This window comes from Adiantum capillus-veneris, chromosome 10, assembly GCF_014529385.1.
Source record: "Adiantum capillus-veneris isolate H3 chromosome 10, ASM1452938v2, whole genome shotgun sequence".
Classification (NCBI taxonomy): Eukaryota; Viridiplantae; Streptophyta; class Polypodiopsida; order Polypodiales; family Pteridaceae; genus Adiantum; species Adiantum capillus-veneris.
Window position 1 is genome coordinate 122,819,764 of NC_140940.1, and position 20,359 is coordinate 122,840,122.

At 43.6% G+C, this 20,359-nt stretch overlaps 2 pseudogenes; one reads left to right on the top strand and one right to left on the bottom strand.

Moving 5' to 3' along the window:
* Nucleotides 1-3,157: 3,157 nt before the first annotated feature.
* LOC147449571 (uncharacterized) lies at nt 3,158-14,105 on the bottom strand (annotated as a pseudogene).
* Nucleotides 14,106-18,895: 4,790 nt separating this feature from the next.
* On the top strand, nt 18,896-19,766 carry LOC147449572 (uncharacterized; annotated as a pseudogene).
* The last annotated feature ends 593 nt before the right edge of the window (nt 19,767-20,359 follow it).

Sequence of the window (20,359 nt, forward strand, 5' to 3'; positions counted from 1 at the left end):
AAGGGTAGGCTTATGCTATGGGGCGGGGGTTAACTCTGCCTTGTGCGAGCTGCCTCTTAAGTGTTTACATAATGTTGTATAGATGTCCTAGTATCTTTGACTTATGTCACAATCTTCTAGAAATCCTAGAGCTTTGCTTAGCATGCATGACGTGCACACAGTCCCTCCCTCTCTCTCTCTCTCTCTCTCTCTCTCTCTCTCTCTCTCTCTCTCTCTCACACACACACACACACACACACACACTACACGAAGTCTTGACTCCCTCTCAACACTATTTAACACGGGGTCTTAATGACCCCAAGGTTGTGAGATCAACTGTGGCGGACTTGTTGTGAGAATATCGAGGACGAGCAACAGAGAATAAAGTCAAAGCATTGAACTAGGATGCCTTCAGTTGGCGACTCGAACTCGAGACCTCTTGTTTGGCAGCCAAACGCCCGCATGGGGTTCCTTGTCCCCAAGATGAAACCACTGGCTAATAAAGTGAACTCGGACAAGGAAAAAAGTAAATAGAGACAAAAAAGGTTAACATGGACAAAAAAAAAAAAAACAAGGACAAATCGGACGGTGTTCGAAGAAACGTGCTTCACTTTAGCACAGTAGATCACACCGCATATACTTCGTTCAAGATCTCGTGTTAGATAGTTCTCTTCCCCCCCCCCCCCCCCCCAAAACAAAACCCCCAAAAAAGAGCACTCTCTCAGGCTGTCTATGTAGTTCGTACTAGTAACTACATATATATATCTAAACTAACATAATATGATGGAAGGGAGAGCCTTTTACAGTTGTTGAAGTCTGAAACATGAAAGCTAAACACCAAAAATGAGAGTAGCTCGTCCATACTAGTATACAATATTACACTATGTGTACATTTGAGCTTGAACTCTCTAATTTTAATGGAGTAGTAGCCTAGAAGGTACTATATAAATGCGTATCCATGTTTTTCTCCATAAATATAGAAGAGGTTTCTAAACTCCACTAGCACTTTGAAAAAGGAGGGGTATAAGCTATTATTTAGGTAGTGAAAGGCTCTCCTTAAACATAGGCTAGTCGTCTCAAATCATTACTACATTTGCCCCCCTATAGCGACAGCTACAGCGACGAATTTTCGTCGCATTAGCGAGGGAAAAAGGCATCGCTGTAGCCGTCGCTACTATACGTCGCATAAACAAGGCATTTAATGATGGCTATAGTGACGAGGTACCGTCGAATAGGAAACAAAAATAAGACGTTTACTTTTCGTTGCATAAGCGGCGCGTGGCATAAGTGACGCATGGCAAAATGCGTGGTATAAGCGGCGCGTGGCATAAGCGGCGAGATGCTTAAGCGACGAGTTGTTTTTGTTAAAAAAAAGACCGCATCAGCGACGCTTTGAACATGCAACGACTATATGACGTGCAGGGTTTCATAAGTGATCTCTCTCCGCTCCCTCTCTCTCTCTCGCACACACACACAGTACATACAACAATCTAGCTCTAATGCTCTCTCTCTCTCACACACACACAGTACATACAACAATCTAGCTCTAATGCTCTCTCTCTCTCTCTAGCTCTTCTACACACACATACAAACTCTAGCTCTCGAATGGAACACACACACCCACAAACTCTAACTCTCTCTCTCTTGTCGGTGTTCTTGCATTTGTGATTGCTCTCGTTGCTCATATATTTGTTGGCATTTCGCATATTAGTGCGGACGTTGATCGGACCGGTGCATACGTAAGCGATATAAATTTACAATTTCGGCTTCAAGATGAATTATGGTAAACAGCTCTCTCTCTCTCTCTCTCTCTCTCTCTCTCTCTTTGCTAATTTTTAAAGTTAGAACATGGACATGGACATGGACATGGACATTCCATGTGGGCTCACAAGAGCTCCAACGGCTCGCCGATGGACCGTTTCTAGAGTCCACAAAAAAAAAAAAATGTTCCTATTTCATACAACTCGGACATGTGGGTTTAACATGAAAATAAAGAAAACTTGGTACATGTCGGTACTTGGTACTTGGTACATGTTGATACTTAGTACTTGGTACATGTCGGTACTTGGTACTTGGTCCTTGATTTAATTTGGATGTAGGTTCCATAATGAAACTTCGTACTTGCAATTGGTACATGGTCCATGGTATTAATTGGTCAATGTAACTCTGTGGTACTATAATAAATTAACATGAAAACAATAAAACCTCTTTAGTGTTAGATTTGGTATAAGGTACTTGGTACTTGGTACTTGATTTGGTACTTAGTACTTACAACTTGAAACTTGGTACTTGATTTGGTACAAGATATGTAGAATCTGACACTTAGCGTAAAATCTGCTACCTTTACAAAAAATATGAAAATCAAAAGCTTGTTAATACTAGAGCCTGATATAGAAACCAAGAAAATTTGTTAGTGTTAGATTTGGCAGTTGATTTAGAGTTTGGTATCAGGTTCCATAATAAAACTTGATAGTTGTCGTTGGTACATGGTACCTGGTGCATGCTTCGTAACTTGAAACTTGGAGCGTATGATGCTTGTAGTTGGTGCGTGGTACATGGTACGTAACTTGAAACTTGGAGCGTATGATGCTTGGTACTTTGAAACGTCATAGTTCAAATCTTCATCTTAAAAGAAACATTGGAAGCCTTTTTAACAATGTGTAAACCGACCGGGCGAAAAGCCACAGGCGGTGACCCAAACCAGGACAACAACAACAACTGAACAGAAAGACTAACGTCCCTAGCGATATTTCTTTTATATTCTTAAAGACTTGCACAAGAGTGCTATAAGATCAAAATGCCTTAATTTTGAGAAGTAGAGCAACTAACAGAAAACTTAGGACTAGGTTTCACATGCCACATCATCATTTGGTAGCACAATGACCATGATTTCAATCCATCTTTTTAAAAAATATATATAAGGACAAATAAATAACATTGAGATGGTTACTTAGGTTAATTATCTTGTCGACAAATAATTAATTGTTTGACAATAGACAAATTCAGTGATGCAACAAACACATGTCAGTATATATCATCAGTAAGTTTATGTACATGTGTCCAAAATGTGTGGTGATCAATCCTCACATATACAAAACAAATCTCATCATCACATACGATGTAGCAATGCACACTAAAAAATACATATATACGGATCCCAAATATGCAAAATAAATCTCTACGCAGGATCACTATGTGATCCATCACTATTGGAAGATTCACTATCATCGGTCTCATGATCGCTAGTGCCACCACCACTTGTCCGAACCGTGGGACTACGACTGTCCCCATCTCTACGATCGTCACCATCATGGCCAGTGATTAGGCCGTTGCTCCTCTCAGCCTCTCAACATCGCCCCTTGGCCTCGTGTTGAGCCACCTCTGTCATATCAGCCTCCCCATGCTGATCATGTACTAGTTAGTGAAATAAAAAAAGAATATATTACAGTTACCATGAAAAGAAACTACAAAGCAAAACAAAGATACGTAGAAGTGGATCTGGAGTGTTAGTAAGTGTGTGACACAAAGCACGATAGCCGTAGTATGTGGCGTACTCTATCTCCTGTGCCGTCGGTGCACGACCATAGTCTTTCGTTTACATTAAGACACAACCAAAGACTTATTAATTTTTGCATTCAATAATACTACCTTTAAAAGTTAATATGTGAATGGTCTATACTCACAAATGTGGCCAAAAATCCATCCCGTCCCATCCGCCCTAGTCTAGATGTGTGACGTAAAGCTACTCTCTTTCTTGCTGCCTCCTAAGCAAATTTGAATAAACAAAATAACATAGATTACAAAAAGTTAGAATCAATCTAGGAAAGTTCATATTAATTCTAATATATATTGCACACACCTTTTGTTGGGGAAAATTAATGCGTAGGCGCATCTCCTTGCGGAAGAATTGCCATGTCTCCATGCAAATGGTTGCCTTTCTCTTGTTTGACGGCACCATACAATAGCGCCTGTTTATTTTTTAAATTACAATAAGTGTTAGAATATACCATATAACTACTAGACTTCAATGTTTTGTTACTTTATTGAATTTTTTATTTTGGTCATTTGATAAATATCTCATGTTTTTATGGTAATTGAAATCCAGATTCGGATCAATCAGAGGGTATACCACCACCTCCTACTAGTGGTAGCCGGGGTGCACAGAGTTCTGATACTGCACATGAACCCGTTTACGATGATTTCTACTATGATGAGCCTATTATATGCTGGTGTGCTCATTGTTGTGGCATGTATCGTAGGCCACGATGGGAGTGCTTTTCACATCAAATGACTTATGGTACTTTTGAGCAAGCACCACCACCTTAAGAGCGACATCGACCTATGGTATATTTCTGATCTCCCTTTGTTTGATATTGGAGTTTTAAAAATCAAAGAGTAAAATATATAATGTAACTAGATTATATACGTAGGTATCTTCACTTGATGGCGAGGATGACTTTACTACCAATGGTGCACATGTCTCTCACACACGCCACGGACAGGTCATTTGTCAGTTGCAGCTCAAGGTTTCTCGACATCCTCTACCTCCTCCATCGGAGACTGAGATGGGTGGAGATCATCCACTGCCTACTCATTTACAGGATCTAGTACAGAGCTACGATCGTAGACGATACGGAGGCTGGCAAGGAGGACCACTTCCTTCAGATGGAGTGGTTTTTGGCTTTTGGGGCAATCACTACATGATTTCTCCATCCACCATCAGTGGAGCAGGACGAGGCGTCTTTATTGCACAGGATTTGCATGTGCCCCCTCATTCAGAGGTCACCCTTATGTCTTTTTGTGGACCTATATATAGATGGGGTCCATGGCATTAGCTCACTCGCTACATCCAGAGCATGACTACTTATGGATTATGTCTCAATGCAGCCTCTCTTCCTGCTAGAGGGATTACACATGCAGAAGGCCATAGACTATTTGTTGATGGAAGACCTTACTCTCAAGGAAACATAGCAGGTTTAATCAATAGTAGTCGAGGGAGAAGTGCAAGAACCAATTGCACATTTGTGGAGTGTGTGAATAGTCATGAACCAAGACACATGACTAGGGATGTACCAAGATATATAGTTGTCCATGCTATTAAATCATTACGTGCTGGTGATGAATTGCTAGTCAAGTATGGATGGCATAGACCTCCACGAGCACCCTTAACAGATGAGGGTTAAGAGCTCATTATATACAATTCCTAATGTTATTTTGAACTCTTGTACCCTAATTCTACACTTTAATTTTCATTACGTTTCGTACTATCGCTAATTTATTTTGATATTATTTTTTGTTGTTTCCAAATGTTATGAATTCCATGCACATATCTCTCTCCTTTTATATATAAGCATGCTATTGATACAATCTTCTCTACCTTCAAATATGCAGATTTTAGATTATGACATCGATAACATCACAAATCAACATTCACATGACATATCTCAAATGTCAATAGAGTGCATGAGGATCCTACGCAAGAGTGATCCTAATACGTATGCAAGACTAAAGGAACAATATTCTAAGGACTTTAATGGACGTGATGATATCTTTGATAATGATGATGCCATGGCTGATTTTATTGAGGATTGGCATCAAAATGATAGTGCGAGCGATATTCCTAACAACGAGAAGTATCTTCGAGAAGAATCTCTAAAGCATATCTACGAAGGAAGCCAACTGACACGACTAAGTGCAAGCTTACTTATTCTTAATCTTCAAAACCATTTTGGATGGAGTAATGTATCCGTTTCAGCACTATTGAAGTATGTATACATCTAACATATTTGTTTGCTACACTCTAAACATTGGTGCTTGTTATTGATCATATTTTTAATCAACTTGCAGGCTAGTCTCTCAAAAGTTCTTGCCGACAAGCAATTCCTTTCCTGCATCACACGATGAGGTGAAGAAGATGATAAGTAGTCTTGGACTTGACTATTCTTCTATACATGCATGTCCCAACGATTGTATTTTATATAGACATCAGTACTACCAGGACAATGTGACGTGCCCAAAATGTCAAACGCCTCGTTATAAAGATGAGAAAGGTAAGGTCCCTAGAAAGGTATTGAGACATTTTCCCTTGGCTCCGCGTATAAAACATATGTTTCAAAGTCCTGAATTAGCTAAGCTTATGACATGGGGAGCGGAGCACAAGAGAAAAGATGGAGTAATGCGAATTGTGCAGGATAGTCCTGCATTTGAGCATATTGATTCTCTATGGCCAGATTTCGCAAAAGAATCACGCAATTTAAAGATGGGTGTAGCATTAGATGGTGTGAATCCGTTTTCTATAAAATCAAGTAAATGGTCTACATGGTCCGTGGTGGTAGTTATTAACTATAATCTACCCCCATATCTTAGTATTAAGAAAGAGCATTTAATGCTCTCACTCTTAATCCCAAGAAAGTGACAAGTTAAAGACCTGAATGTATATTTGGCTCCTCTCATTGACGATCTTCAAGATTTGTGGAGAGGAATTGATGTCGTGGATATGTCAAGAAGCATTGGTGAAAGAAAATTCATTGTTCGTGGGATTTTAGCATGGACTATCCACGACTTTCTAGGATATGGTTTTTGCTTAAGTAAATGGTTTAGATATATACATTTTCTCATATGTTTTTTGTATATTTATTGCGCTAATAATCTTTGTTATGTTTTTCATGTAGGAATATGTACCAAGGGTTATAAAGCTTGTCCTGTGTGTGGTGATTGGTTGAGATCAACTTATAGCAAAAACCTCAACAAAAATATATATCTTCGACACAGACGATTTTTACCTGAAGAGCATCATCTACGAAATAGAAGGCAAGCCATACATTTCAACGGGAAGGTAGAAGAAGGGAAATATCCAATACCAAACACACCAAAGGATTGGTATCTAAAGTGGACTGTTGGGCCCGCTATCGATCCGGAGTCGGATAAGCGGTGATGATGATGACGCTGTGAAGGTGCGAGCCAAAGGAAAACGTTCTCTGGCTCAAAGCCCTTCGATATGGTACACTTTGGAATATTGGAAGGATTTGAAGATATGTCATCTTCTTGATCCTATGCATATATTTAATAATGTTGGTCATTGGTTATGGCAACACCTTGTTGGCTTGAAAGACACAGTGGCAGCAAGAAATGACTTAAAGGATCAAAACTCAAAGCCTAATCTATGGCCACTTTCTGATGAAACTGGACGTGACACAACCTATGAGCCTGCCCCATGGTACTCAGCGCAGAAGAGGTGCAGACTATCAACAAGAGGATCCAATTGATTCATACGCCTACAGGATATGGAGCATCTTGTCGAAACATGTTCACTTTAGATGAGAAGTGCTTGTTTGGTTTAAAAACACATGATTGGCACAATTTTGTGAAGGTAATGTTTTATCAATCTTCGTAAGTATTTATTTTCTTGCATGTTTCGTTGATTGGATTAATCATGTATACAACATGTTCTACCCCTTGTTATTGATGGATGTACTACCCAAGGAGTCCGAAACGTAATATATCGCTTTGGATCGATAGCATATGATTGTTTGCGCTTTGCTCAAGATGACTGCTCCGAACTGCGCTCAAGGTTCCTTTTAGTTCTTATGGAAGGGAGAGACTTCCGTTCTTAATCGAAAGTGCTATGATCACAAACAAAGTGAATGGACACTGTGCGTGCAAGTGTAGAGACTGAGAGATAGAGAGAGAAGAGAGATACGACACCAGAGACATTGTAAAACCCTCCTCCGAAGGCTCCACTCTCGTCGACGAGAGTGGTCTACTATTGATTGCACAAAGTGGTACAATGTGGATGCAATGGGCTGATGCAACATGGGACTATGCCGGTGACGACGACAGTGATGACGACGACGACTTTAGGGTTGAAATCTGTGGTCTTCTATCTGCTGAATTTCGGGACTGTTTCGGTGGCTGAAAATGACTATTTTGGTTGCGTTTTCGAGGGCTGAAAATGGAGATCTTCTGCAACCAACTAGGGCTGATCCAGGGCTGTTAAAAATGCTGATCTGCTGCATTTTTATACTACTGAATTTGTGTTTTTCTACTGCTTGTATAGCTTCCCTTCTCGAGTGTGGCTTGTATAGCTTCCCTCCGCAAGGGTGATCACCCGAGGTAGAGACCTCTCGTCGGCCAAGGTTCCTCGAGGTCGCGTCTCACGAAGCCGACTCAAGAGGACGAGTGATTGTGGAGGGTCTCGAAACCCGCCTATGCATAGAGACCCATAACACTCTCCCCGCCTCTACGAGAGAGCATGATGTCCTCATCGAGTATATTCGATTTGAGCGCAATTGTAGCCTTGTCCCTACTGTCTGCTTTAACCGATCAAATTGCCCACTCCCCTGTAGACATGGATGTCACGTACATAGCATGTAAACTATGTCATAAAGCATGAGTTGTAGTCTCCCTCGAGACCTGCCAGTAAACAGACTCAACCAGATGCAAACGAATCGTAGACATTGCTAACTCTTCAAGATCCTGCCAATCATCATCACGCATAGACTTAGGCTTCACCGATAAACCATGCAAGGGTTTATCCTGCCCCAAATCCGCCAATGCAACAAGCATATGCTCCTTCTAAGCAACAAAATCTGCACCATCAAACTGTGTCAGACCATAACGCTGGAAGTCAAATGAAAAATCAGCCATAATGCTCGCAAAAAAGAAACCAACAATGACTAGAAAATGCCAACCAAATCGACCCTAAATTGGCTCGAATCGCATCAACAAAACTCTGCAAATATGGCTCAAAACCTGATACAAAATTGCACCAATAAACCTGCAAAACCTTGCACAAAATCACAAGTCAATATGACTCAATTGCGCATAAATATATGACAAAATTTTGGCAGAGTCTCCTTTGTAACTGGAGCAAAGTCTCAACAGTAAACCTCAAAGAGACAATAATATATGCCACAATGGCCAATCCGGGAGTAAACTCGACTGGAATCACCTCACAAAGTCATACATATGAGCATACCCGCTCTTGCCGGAGTACCACTCAAGGGCACCTCAAATGACATACATGTGAGTGATGATTGTTGCCAAAATACCTTCCAATCGATGACCAAATGTCTGCCAGATAACTTTAGCAACATTTCACAAAACCTTGCAAGATATGCCGCTATGCGCAATGCGAAATACGGCACACAAGGGCATACACAAGTGACTCCAAACTCCAACCAAATGATGGCTGAAAATCACCTATCAAAGTGGGAGTAAAATCAACCACTAAACTGTCAAAGAGCAGGCTGCGGATACATAGAAGCTATGGCGAGAACCTGAATAAAATCCAACAGAGTTATTGAGCCAAATCTCAAATAATCCCAGCCATAAACAAATACACAAATCCATATATGGCATACATAAAACGCCAAGACCATGGCAACATAGCTCACTTTCGCATGAGTGGCTCTCTGAACCATGCAGCATATCCAAAAACCTGTGTACACCTATGAATCTGCTGGTTGCTGCAGAAAATACTCCGTGTGTGTGAGATATACCAAAAACAGTGTTTTTGGGACCCGAAAGGGCACAAACAAACCTGCTGCTGTACCTGCTATAATTCAAAGAATAATTTCAGCAAATAGACATCTCCATCGATTCCGGAGCATGCCAAAACCCTGACCTAGACTCCTGGATCATGTAGATCTGATTCTATATGACGGAGCTACGCAAAAAACTGCGTTTTAAAGCCCGAAAATGGCAAAAAACGAGTTGCACATAGTCTTGAACCTGCTCTTGCTCCACTCTGCATGATGTAATGTCCTCTCAATGCAAGCTCCAATGAAAGATCTCTGCCACAATAGCATCCAAGCACTCGAATGTCAAGCTCTCCTCCGCCGAGCACTTCTCTATCGAGCTCCACTGAGACCTCAAATCTCCTCTCACCAAGGAAGCCGCAACCGCCTCCTCGACCAAGCTTGACCACACCAAATTCCTAAGCTCCAAAGACAATCTGCCTCAAGATTCTTCCCATTGGAATTCCTCCCTTTACATCTCCCTTGACTGTAACCTCCATGAAGTGCCAACCATACCAGTAGCATAACCGTCATCAGCGTGCCCCCACTACTTACTTGGGGACCCCACGCCCGTAGGCCTGCTAGTAATCTCATCCAAAATGGCCTGGCATACATCCCGCTGCCCGATGTCGAATAACCCCATTCGGGCCAGTATCGGTTAAGGTATAATGTCATGTGCCTAATCACTCGCACAGCATAGCTCCCCGAATGAAAGGTGGGCTAGTGCTGATCGGAATCCGCCCTCTTGGAATGCGTAGTCGTGTTGCATTCGCACTCAGTGGCTCGCCTGTCTCTTCGAGGGGAAACACATCGTCCATACATAACTTGCCCTAGCATTGTTGTTCTTCTCGTACCTGCATATCTCACCCTGCACCTTAGTTGTTTGCTGGCCCTCCGACTCAGCCCAATATCTCCTAGTTGTGGTACATCCCCGATTATGCGATCTAGTCCTTGGCTACCTGGTATGATGTCGAGTCCACCTGACTCGCTCCGCATCCTCTTGCAACCTGCCTTGTCACGGTGGGATCCAATGGCCATCTGTGGCCTGCATTTGTGCCAGCACTCCTCTTGCTACATTCCGTCTGTCAAACCAGCAAACGGCTCTAACCCTTCGGGCTTAATCCCGCATCCGCCAAGTATATTCCAGCGTGCTGTCAACTCAGCACCTCTGTGCATTCAGGTCATTCCATAAACAAATGCATCCCCGCATGGGTAACCTTCTCCCGGGTCCCATATGCATATCTTCACCTCCAGTAGGTCACTATCCACAACCCCAAGTAGCCCTGCTTGCCACACATGACTTGGGCAGTCGCATTTATTAACACCCATCATCGAACCACACGGCGAACTGTAACCATGCGGCGATTAATCCCATTGGGTTTGCCTCAGCTAGCTTATGGCTCGCGTACACTAGTCTATAAGGCCCCTTCAGGGACATTCCCAATCGGGTTTCCATGACCTCCTTCGTGACCCAATGACCTTGCACCACTGTCAATTCATAACCCTAGTCACACCTTGCTGACCACCTTTTCCGGGTAATCCTACAATCATCCTTCCCATGTGTGCTCCAAGCCAGTAGGCTTGTTGCTGACCAACCTATTTTCCTGACCGCCATCTGGTCCAAGCTATTCATAGCCATATTGTGAACACCATTTGCTGAGGGGTTCGGCCTCATGCACACACCCCAACTTAGCAGTATACTGTAGGTTATACGCATATCAACACACCCTGCCTGGCTCACATTATTTATCTTCACTTCACAATCAAGGATCACGACCACAGTGCCACATTCCAGGTTCGCCACATCTCCTCTCAATTCTTCGCATATAAATGGCTTATTGCCATGGATTTCCACAATCCCCTTCTCGGCTCGGGCAATTCGAAGGTAGCAACCTGTAGGTCGCTGCGTGTCGCATGCTCAACTCTCCCCCCTCGTGTGGGGGATAGGAGTCTGCAGGGTTCACCTGGTGCTCCTCCTCAATTTCTTCACTCGTCCACACACAGGACATTCATACATTCTTCTGCTTCGTCCATACACAGGGCATCCGTCTCCTTCTCTTCTTTTGCTTGTTTTTCCCCTTCGCTCAGCTTGGCATGCATCATCGACACCTTTTCAAAAAACCAGGTCATCACTTGCTCTTGCCGACGGAACTCAGCATCCATAAGCATTTTCTTTCTCTCGAGCTCTTTTCTCGTTCTTCTACTTTCCAGCCGCATCGCCTCTACATCCTTGTAGAAACTCTCAGTCGTCCTCAAGAGTGTCTGAGTCGAGGTCTACATAGCCTTTTGCACCGCATCCCTGTCATATCTTGGTTTTCCTTCTCTCCATCTAGCAAAGCGTTCCCTCACGCGTCGTATCGCTCTTTCAAAGCATAAGAGGGCAACCTCCACGTTGAACCATGCCTTCAGTGAGGCCATATCCAAAAGCTTGAAAAAACAGATTGGCCCTTAAAACAGTAGAATCAGTCACGCCACTTCTCCTACGCAATTGCAGCTATGAAGTCACTTAGTGTAGATGCATATCCATCGACAACAGAAGCTCAGCAACCATCGACAGAAGAAGCTCAGCAACCTAGCGTTTTTGGAGACCCATCACCTAGCGTTTTTGACAGTTTTCAACATGGCGTTTTTCAGCAATGAAAGACCAGTAGATTGAGCCCCTAAAGAGTAGCACATTCAGCCCCAAGAAACCTCAGTTTTCAGCCCTAAACCTGCAGATTTTCAGTGTCAAAGACCTACAGAACAATCCCAGAATCAGCGTTTTTGGACATAGTCGTAGATTTCAGCCCATAGCATATTTGGACAGCAGATACGAGATTGCAGATTTCAGCCCTTAGGACAGTGTCGTCATCCCCTTCGTCATTGCCGACATAGCCTAGACTTGCATCAGTTCCATGCATTCAGCTTGATCCAGTTGGTGCTCTCCTACGCAATTGCAGCTATGAAGTTACACCTGCCTCCAATGGGTTACTAGCATGGGAGCTTTTTATGGACCAGAAAAACCAAGTCGATCTTGTTCTGATGGAGGTCGTGATGCCCTATTTATCAGGCATAGGTCTATTGGGGTGAATTATGAACCATGGGGCCCTCAAGCACATTCTGGTTATCATGATGTCCTCTCATGACTCCATGAATTCCATTTTCAAATGCTTGTCAAAGGGAGCTGTGGACTTTCTTGTGAAACAAGTGAGGAAAAATGAACTGAAGAAGCACTTGCAGCATCTTTGGAGGAGGTGCCATAGTTCAAGGACCCGAGCATTGGGAAGATAAAGATTTTGATCTAAGAGGAGTGGCTGCTGCAAACGAATGCACCTTTTCTAGACCTTGTGCCGTCAACACACAAAAATTCTAGGACAACTGGAAGCGTTGAGGATGCTCATTTGGCTGGACACCATGTACATTTGATTTGTCTCATATGGTCCCAAGCGGCGAGCATGATAGAAGAGAGGAAAAATCATGCACCCCAACAGTGCATGGTGCACCCTTGCGAGAGTTGCCTACAGCCTGCCTCTACTATACGCTACACCTACTCAGAGAGCAGCTCCGACCGATTTCCACCTTGACAGATCGAGAGTCAAGAGACGAGAGAGAGAGAGAGAGAGAGAGATGTTAAAATTATTTCTTTCTTTCTACTTACCGTGCTGCGTCGCGTCGATGACCCATGAGTTTGCACATTTGCTTGACCATCCACTTGGGACTCCATCCTATCCCATACTGTGTCTCTAGTGTGTTGAGAACATATTTCTTGTCATCCTCATGCTGATCACTACAGTGCAAAATAAAGCCGATTAGTAATTCAACTAACAAACTAAAATTTATAATTTTTATGTTAATTAATACTTACTCCCATGGTATATGAACCTGTTTTAGATAAGACGAGCAGAGGTCTCTCATCCGAAGTTTGAGGGCGATGCCGGCTCCGAGCTGGAGGATAGCCCCGTCATGCAAGATGTCGCATGTGACACCCAAGCTGCGAATGCACGTGCGCATTGGTGGAGGTGGAGGCACTGATGGGGGAGCTGGAGGCTGAGGCGGTGTCTCATGAGTCGATCGGCCTGGTGGCGTGCTACTCTGCCGGTGATGCCTACATGCAATATAAACATACGGCAGATTAGATGAGAGTTCTTAAAAACTACTTGATATTTAATTCATAATCACCATAATAGATATACCTCCGAGACTGACAGCCACTAGCTTGTGAATCAGGTGTCAACTGAGTACTAGGAGGTACATTAGGAGTAAGCCGCTGACTCTCATGATGTGATGTACCTGGAATAGGAGTCCTAAGCAAACAAAGACATCAAGGGAATACATATATTAAGATTTTTATATTAAAAAAAGGAATTACATTACTACTTTATCAATCGAAAAGATTACCGATGTGCTATGGTCTGATCTGCATGAGAGGAAGTCTCCACTCCTTTGTGTGGCTGGGAGGATGTACCCTCTCCAGGATGTACAGGCAAACTGAATCGCCCAAGAAACTCGATGGAGCTGTCTAAACTAGCGTCATCCATCTCCATATAATCTGACATAGCCTCCGTCAAAGCCTCTCCTGATAGTCCAGTGGTATGTAGCAAAGTCTTGCTTCACTCTATGACCCTGGTCACTGACCCTGGTCACTCATCGTGTCTATATATTTTAAAACAAACAATATGTCAAACTAACACAAACATCGTATCTGCATGTAACATCAATGCAAGTAAAAATATTAATAGATCAAGAATCTACAAATGAGGTCGAAGCAGCCATGAATGGAGTGGACTACAACAAAATAGATCAAACAAAAATGCTACAGATGCTTCAAAAGGTTATGAATCAAATGCAAGATCAGGTAGAAAAACTAAAAGAGAAACACACTCAGTAACAAATTCAATGCAAGAGTAAGCTACATGAGAGATTTGATGGTTTGTGGTCGAATGCAGCACGAGTTTATAACCATATGGCAGATGTGGACAAAATGAAGCAGACCTGGATGTATTCCTGAAAAGGACTCAACCTGAGCTATATGCTATTGTTGGCAGCGCTTTCGTTGCCTACTCTCACATGGTATCAGATGCTGAGGTTCTTCTCCCAAGCCGGCGATCCCCTGCTGATTGCTTCCGTCACAAAAAACTCTCTCAAAATTGAGATCGCTCCCCCTTGGTGGCTGTGTTTTCTACAAACAGCATCATTTTCACCTCTCAGGCTGCGTTTTCTGTGCTATGGAGACAGATCAGCCATTGCTACTCCCTTCTCTCTCAGCCCTGAAGGGATTACCCCAGCCATCGCTACTCCCTTCTCTCTCACCCCTGAAGGGATTACCCCAGATCAGCCATTGATAAAGCACTTGCAGCAGCGTTTTCAGCATTAGACACAGTACCAGATCAACCCCTTGAAGCATTGTAGAGAACCCCCATTTTCAGCCATAAAAACGCAGCAAAAAAGTCATTTTCAGCCACCCGAAACAGCCAAAAGATTTGCAGAATTTTAGCAGTTATAAGACCTAAAGTCCTAAAGTCGTCATCGTCATCGGCAGGTCCTAGGTTGCATCAGTCCATTGCATACGCATTGTACCACTTTGTGCAATCAAAAAGTAGACCACTCTCGCCGACGAGAGTGGGGCCTTCGGAGGAGGGTTTTACAACGTCTCTGGTGTCGTATCTCTCTTCTCTCTATCTCTCAGTCTCATTCACTTGCATGCATAGTGTCCATTCACTTTGTTTGTGATCATAGCATTTTAATTTCTCATTAAGAATGGAAGACTCTACCTTCCATAAAAACAAAAGGAATATTGAGCACAGTTCGGAGCACTCATCGTGAGAAAAGTGCAAACAATCATTCCGCTGCACCTAACAAGAGCTTTATGTTTGAGATGTCTCTTGAGATGCAGTGACTGCAGGATATGCCCAACATGGGCAGGGCCAAGGAGCTCTGGTCGTTTTTCACTAGACGAAGCGAGGATATCTCTCTAGACGCAGTCAGATATGAGCAAGAGCAATCAAAGGCCATCGAGCAGATCCACTCGAGCTTTTAGGACAAGTGGCTAGGCCGTCTCCCTCAATGTCTCACCTACAACTAGCAGCTTATGATAGCCTACACTCCTACTCTCTTCCAAATGCAATCACATATGCTCTAGAATGTTTTCAGCTGATGCAGAGAGAGGGCATCTCTTGAAATGCAATGTTATCTCAAGGACTGCATTGATTGTAGTAGTGTCAGGTCAGGAAGGGAGGGATTTTTTTCAACAGATGCAAGGAGAGGGCATCTCTCTTCAATAACAGATCTTGAGTTTAACTCGTCGGATAGATCTTTGAGGTCTCTTGGGATAGTTTCCTACGACATTAAAATCCTCTTCTTCTTTTTCTTCTTCTCTAAATGAAATCAAGTACACTTGCACCCTGAAGGCATATGGTATTGCACAAGATGATGATATGGAGAAAAGAATTCATTTTGATATTGTTAGTCAGTGGTTGTGCTTGGCACTACCTTGGTCGACATGTTTACCTAATGTGGTGCAGTCCATAGATCACAAAAAGTATACTTAACGTAAGAGGTCAAGACAAGGGTTCAAGAGACTTCGCTTACACGCTCGTTCTACTTGTTTCGCCCACTAAGATTTGGGAAGGCTTGCTGGGGTGGGTTGACGAACGGCACATGGGCTTGCAGTGGAGGCAGCGTGGATTGTGGGCTGAGGTCAAGGGCTGAGGTCAAGAAAAGGGTTCACGAGCCTTCGCCTACAGGCTTGTTCTACTCGTTTTGCCCACCACTAAGAGCAGGAAAGGCTCGCTGGGGTGGGTTGACCGACGGCACGTGGGCTTGCAGTGGAGGCAGGGTGGATTGTGGGCTGAGGCCGATGCGGAGGACAGCCCTGGGTGGGGGCACCTAGCTGCAGAATCCTCTTCGACTGCCCTGGCTCTTCATGTTTTGACAGCAAGAGTTGGCTTGCTCTCCTTTCTCCTTCGGAGATCAACATGTAAGCCTCGGTTCCTAGCATTCTATTGGGTTTGGGAGGGGGTGTGGCTCCAGTGGCAGGGGAGCCCCATTCGAGTGGCACTCTCAGATCCATGTTTTGGTTTGAAGATGGGATTGGCTCCTTAGCATCCAAGAGGTTCTTCTAGCGGCTCAGATCGAGAGGGTTTGTGCGTGGCAGCCGTGCATTTCAAATCAGTGCATTTCAAAAGACATCATCCTGGACAGGAATCTCATCAAGCACTTTTTCCTCTTTATGAAGTGCACCACATTTGGCATACATGTCGACCAAGGAAGTTCCAAGCACAATGTTTTCTTTCAACAACCACTCACTAACAATATCATCATAACTTCTTTTGCCCATATCAGCATCTTGTGTACTACCACATGCCCTCAAGGTGCCACTATACATGATTGCATTGGGAGAGATGAAGTATCTTTGCATCTGCTTAAAAAAGCTCTCTCTCTCTCTCTCTCTCTCTTCCTGACCTAACCTTGTAGCAATCAATGCACTGCTTGAAATAACATTACATCTAGAGAGAGACCCTCACTTCGCATTAGCTGAAAATAGGATAGAGCGTATGTGATTGCGTCTAGAGAGACACCCTCACTTCATCCACTAAAAAAAGACCAGAGCTCCTTGGCTCTGCCCAAGTTGGGCATATCCCCCAATCAGTGCATCTCAAGAGACGACATTTTAGACAAAAAGCTCCTCAAGCACTTCGTGTGCTTCATGAAGTGCACTACATATGGCATACATGTCGACCAAGGCAGTGGCAAGCACGACATCCCATTCCATTGAAAACAGCCTAGAGCTCCTGAGCCCTGTCCAAGTTAGGCATATCCCGCAATCAGGCGACATCTGTGGCAGGAAGCTCTTAAAGTACTTTTTGTGATCGAGGAAGTGCACCACATTAGGCATACATATCGATCAAGGTAGTTCCAAGCACAACCATTGACTAACAATATCAAGTGAATTCTTTTGTCCATATCAGCATCTTGTGCAATACCATATGTCTTCAAGGTCGACTCTGTAGATGAGCTCGCCGATGAGTTTCGACTCTTTGTCAGCCAAATGAGAGGCTGTAGGCTCTCACTGACTCCCCCAACAGGAACCAACACCTAATTCTCATGGACTGCCACCATGTCCTTCATGATGGTTGGACTCTCGCCCAACAACACGTACTGAGATCTTTCTCTCTCTCTGTCTCTCTCTCTCTCTCTCTCTCTCACACACACACACATACACACACAGGCACAAGCACTCTGCTATCACATGAGAGGCTGCCAAATGAGACGCTGCAGCGCAGTTGGCCAGGGTAGCCATGGCGCTAGCAAATGAGGAGGTGATGAAAGGCAAGAAACACTCGTGCAGCTCATGCAAAGAAAACACATCATCTAGATCTTCTATCTTCACCCCTTCTCCTTCAAAGCTCACTACCAGACTTGATGGTGGTGAAGATGATGATGGCTCTTGCATGCGCTTGCGTTGTTGACGTTGTTGCTCGATGCCTGCAACTCCATCTTTGACTGGTGCTTCTCGTTTCACTCTCTTCTTCTCTTTGTCTCCACCTCTTTCTCTAGCATTGGAGCCAAGACATTGACGGGAAAGTTCAGCAATGTGTGCACCCCACGCATCTTCAATGACGCTCGATCATATGCCAAAGCTGCCTCCTCAGCCGTGTCAAAGGTCCATAGCCAAACACGGGCCCCTTGCCTTGCAGAGTCTCAGATCTCGGCTACATATTTGCCCCACGGGCGACGCCGTACTCCTCGGTAATGCTTCTTGTTGGAGCTCTTGGCAAGCTCTGCAGGTGTTAATGATGAGCTTGAAGGGGCAGAGCACAATGTAGAGGCAGCACCATTTTTTATGCCTTTCTTTAGAGGAGTTGTATTTTGCGGTGTTGATGATCTGGGTGCAAGGTGACTCTCCGTCGATGCATCTTCGCATTTTGGGGTGCGTGGAACCCAGCCTGTCTTGTTCACAACTTCTTTAAGAATTCCATACACCATCATGTCATCTGAGTCATATGCTTGGATCGATTATATCTGTTTTGATGGATGAGGTACCTTGAATAATGCAAAGCCAAGGCTAGTCTAATGTAAAAAGTGCACAAAATATTTGCTAACTTAACCTAATTTATCACAAGAAGGTTTTGACATTTTCTTGTGTAGGAAAATGGGCTCTTTCTCATTGTTTGCATGTACTGTTTAACATCACGAGCTTCCACTTGAGAGGCACCACATACCTAGCTAGTGCGCTTGGGGACCACCGGCCTGCCCACTAGTCCGGCGATCCCCTGCCCCCAACCGCACCTAACTAGGTATGCGGCACCCTTGCTAATAGAAGCCCATGATGTTATGGTAGGTCACAATGTGAGAATTCTTAGGAATTTGTCCAAAAGCTCTTGTATATGGAAAGAAGTTTTTTTTGTGTTTGTCAGAATGAGAAGAAAGCAATGCTTTCTTCAGCGATATCTGAATGCTTGGACTTTGGAGAGGAGATTTTCACTATAGGAAGCTGGGAACATAAATATTTGGTGAGTAGGGATGGTAACATGAAGTTCTCTACATCTGTATTTTTTGCCTCTATTGATCAGAGGAGCGAAAGAACAGCCGGCGAGAGTGCGTGCACGGCCCTTGTTGTAGTGATCGCTGATTGGCTACACAAGAATCTAAAATTGTATGCCCATCAAGGCCGAATATGACACCCTCATCCGAGAAGGATTTGCAGAGTGGCGGAAGCTATTTGATGTTGAGGACTACAGAAGCAAGTTTGTGGATGGCCACTTTGACCTTGAGACTGTCATAAACGCAAGAATACGACCACTAGCAGTGGATCATGAGCGTTCCTTCATTGGCTTTTTCCAACCTGAGGGGCTAGATGACACCTACAACAATTTCTTGCAATGTGCGAAGTCTTTTGAAGAGATTTGGGCAGTAATAGATCAACAGAGTGTAGGCTTGCAGCTCAATGGGGGATTTCATCTCTACATTGTGAGCTGGAATGATCATTTTTTCCTATTGAAGGTATGCAAAGAAGCTTACTACATTATTGACACACTGGGGGAGAGGCTTTATGTGGGATGTAATCAGGCATACGTTCTTCGCTTTGATAGCAAGACGAGCCTCTACCATGTGCCAAAAACAGAGGCTTCAAAGGAGCCTGCTAAAGATAAGAAGGAGGTCTTCCCTACCAAAATAGAGGAAAACCAGTCGTCTCAAGCTCAAGATGTGGGTGTATCCTTCCACCACAGCAACACCTGTAGATTAGTTGTTGCCAAGCTGCACGCAGGTGTATACACATACACTGCTTGAAGCTAGCTTTTGCCCCATTATATATTGCGCTCTACTTCTTCTATCTGTATCAATGCGCACTCTTACTTATATGTTGGTGAAGTTTTGTGATGATAGAAGTTTGATTTTGAGTTTTCATTGCATATGCACGCGCACACACACACACACACTCTTGTACATGCACACAGTATTAAGGTCTCAACACACAACCTACACGCTGTTGGGCGCATTTCTGACACCTCGTTTTTTGTAAATTTGTACATATGGACATGACGCCCAATGTCAAAAGGGCGTGTGGACTTTCTTTTTGTGGGTTTTAAGATTGCTTTAGCAAGAACATGTACATGCACTGCAAGTCGCTAGTCTAATGACAATTGTCGGGCTACTGTAAGTTCCCGTGAGTGAGTTTTTTGAAGTGAGCCTTGTATATAACTTAAACTCATGTGAAAACTTAAAAAATTTCATCCAAACATCAGAAATTTGCAGGTTTTAGCTCGTTGTGTCTCCTTGGTGCTCTTGGATGCAGTTTTTTGCCCAGACTAGCCTTCTCTAGGTGTAATCGTGTTGGGACAGCTTTCTGTTCGCGTCAATTTTGCTCATGGAGGCATATGGAA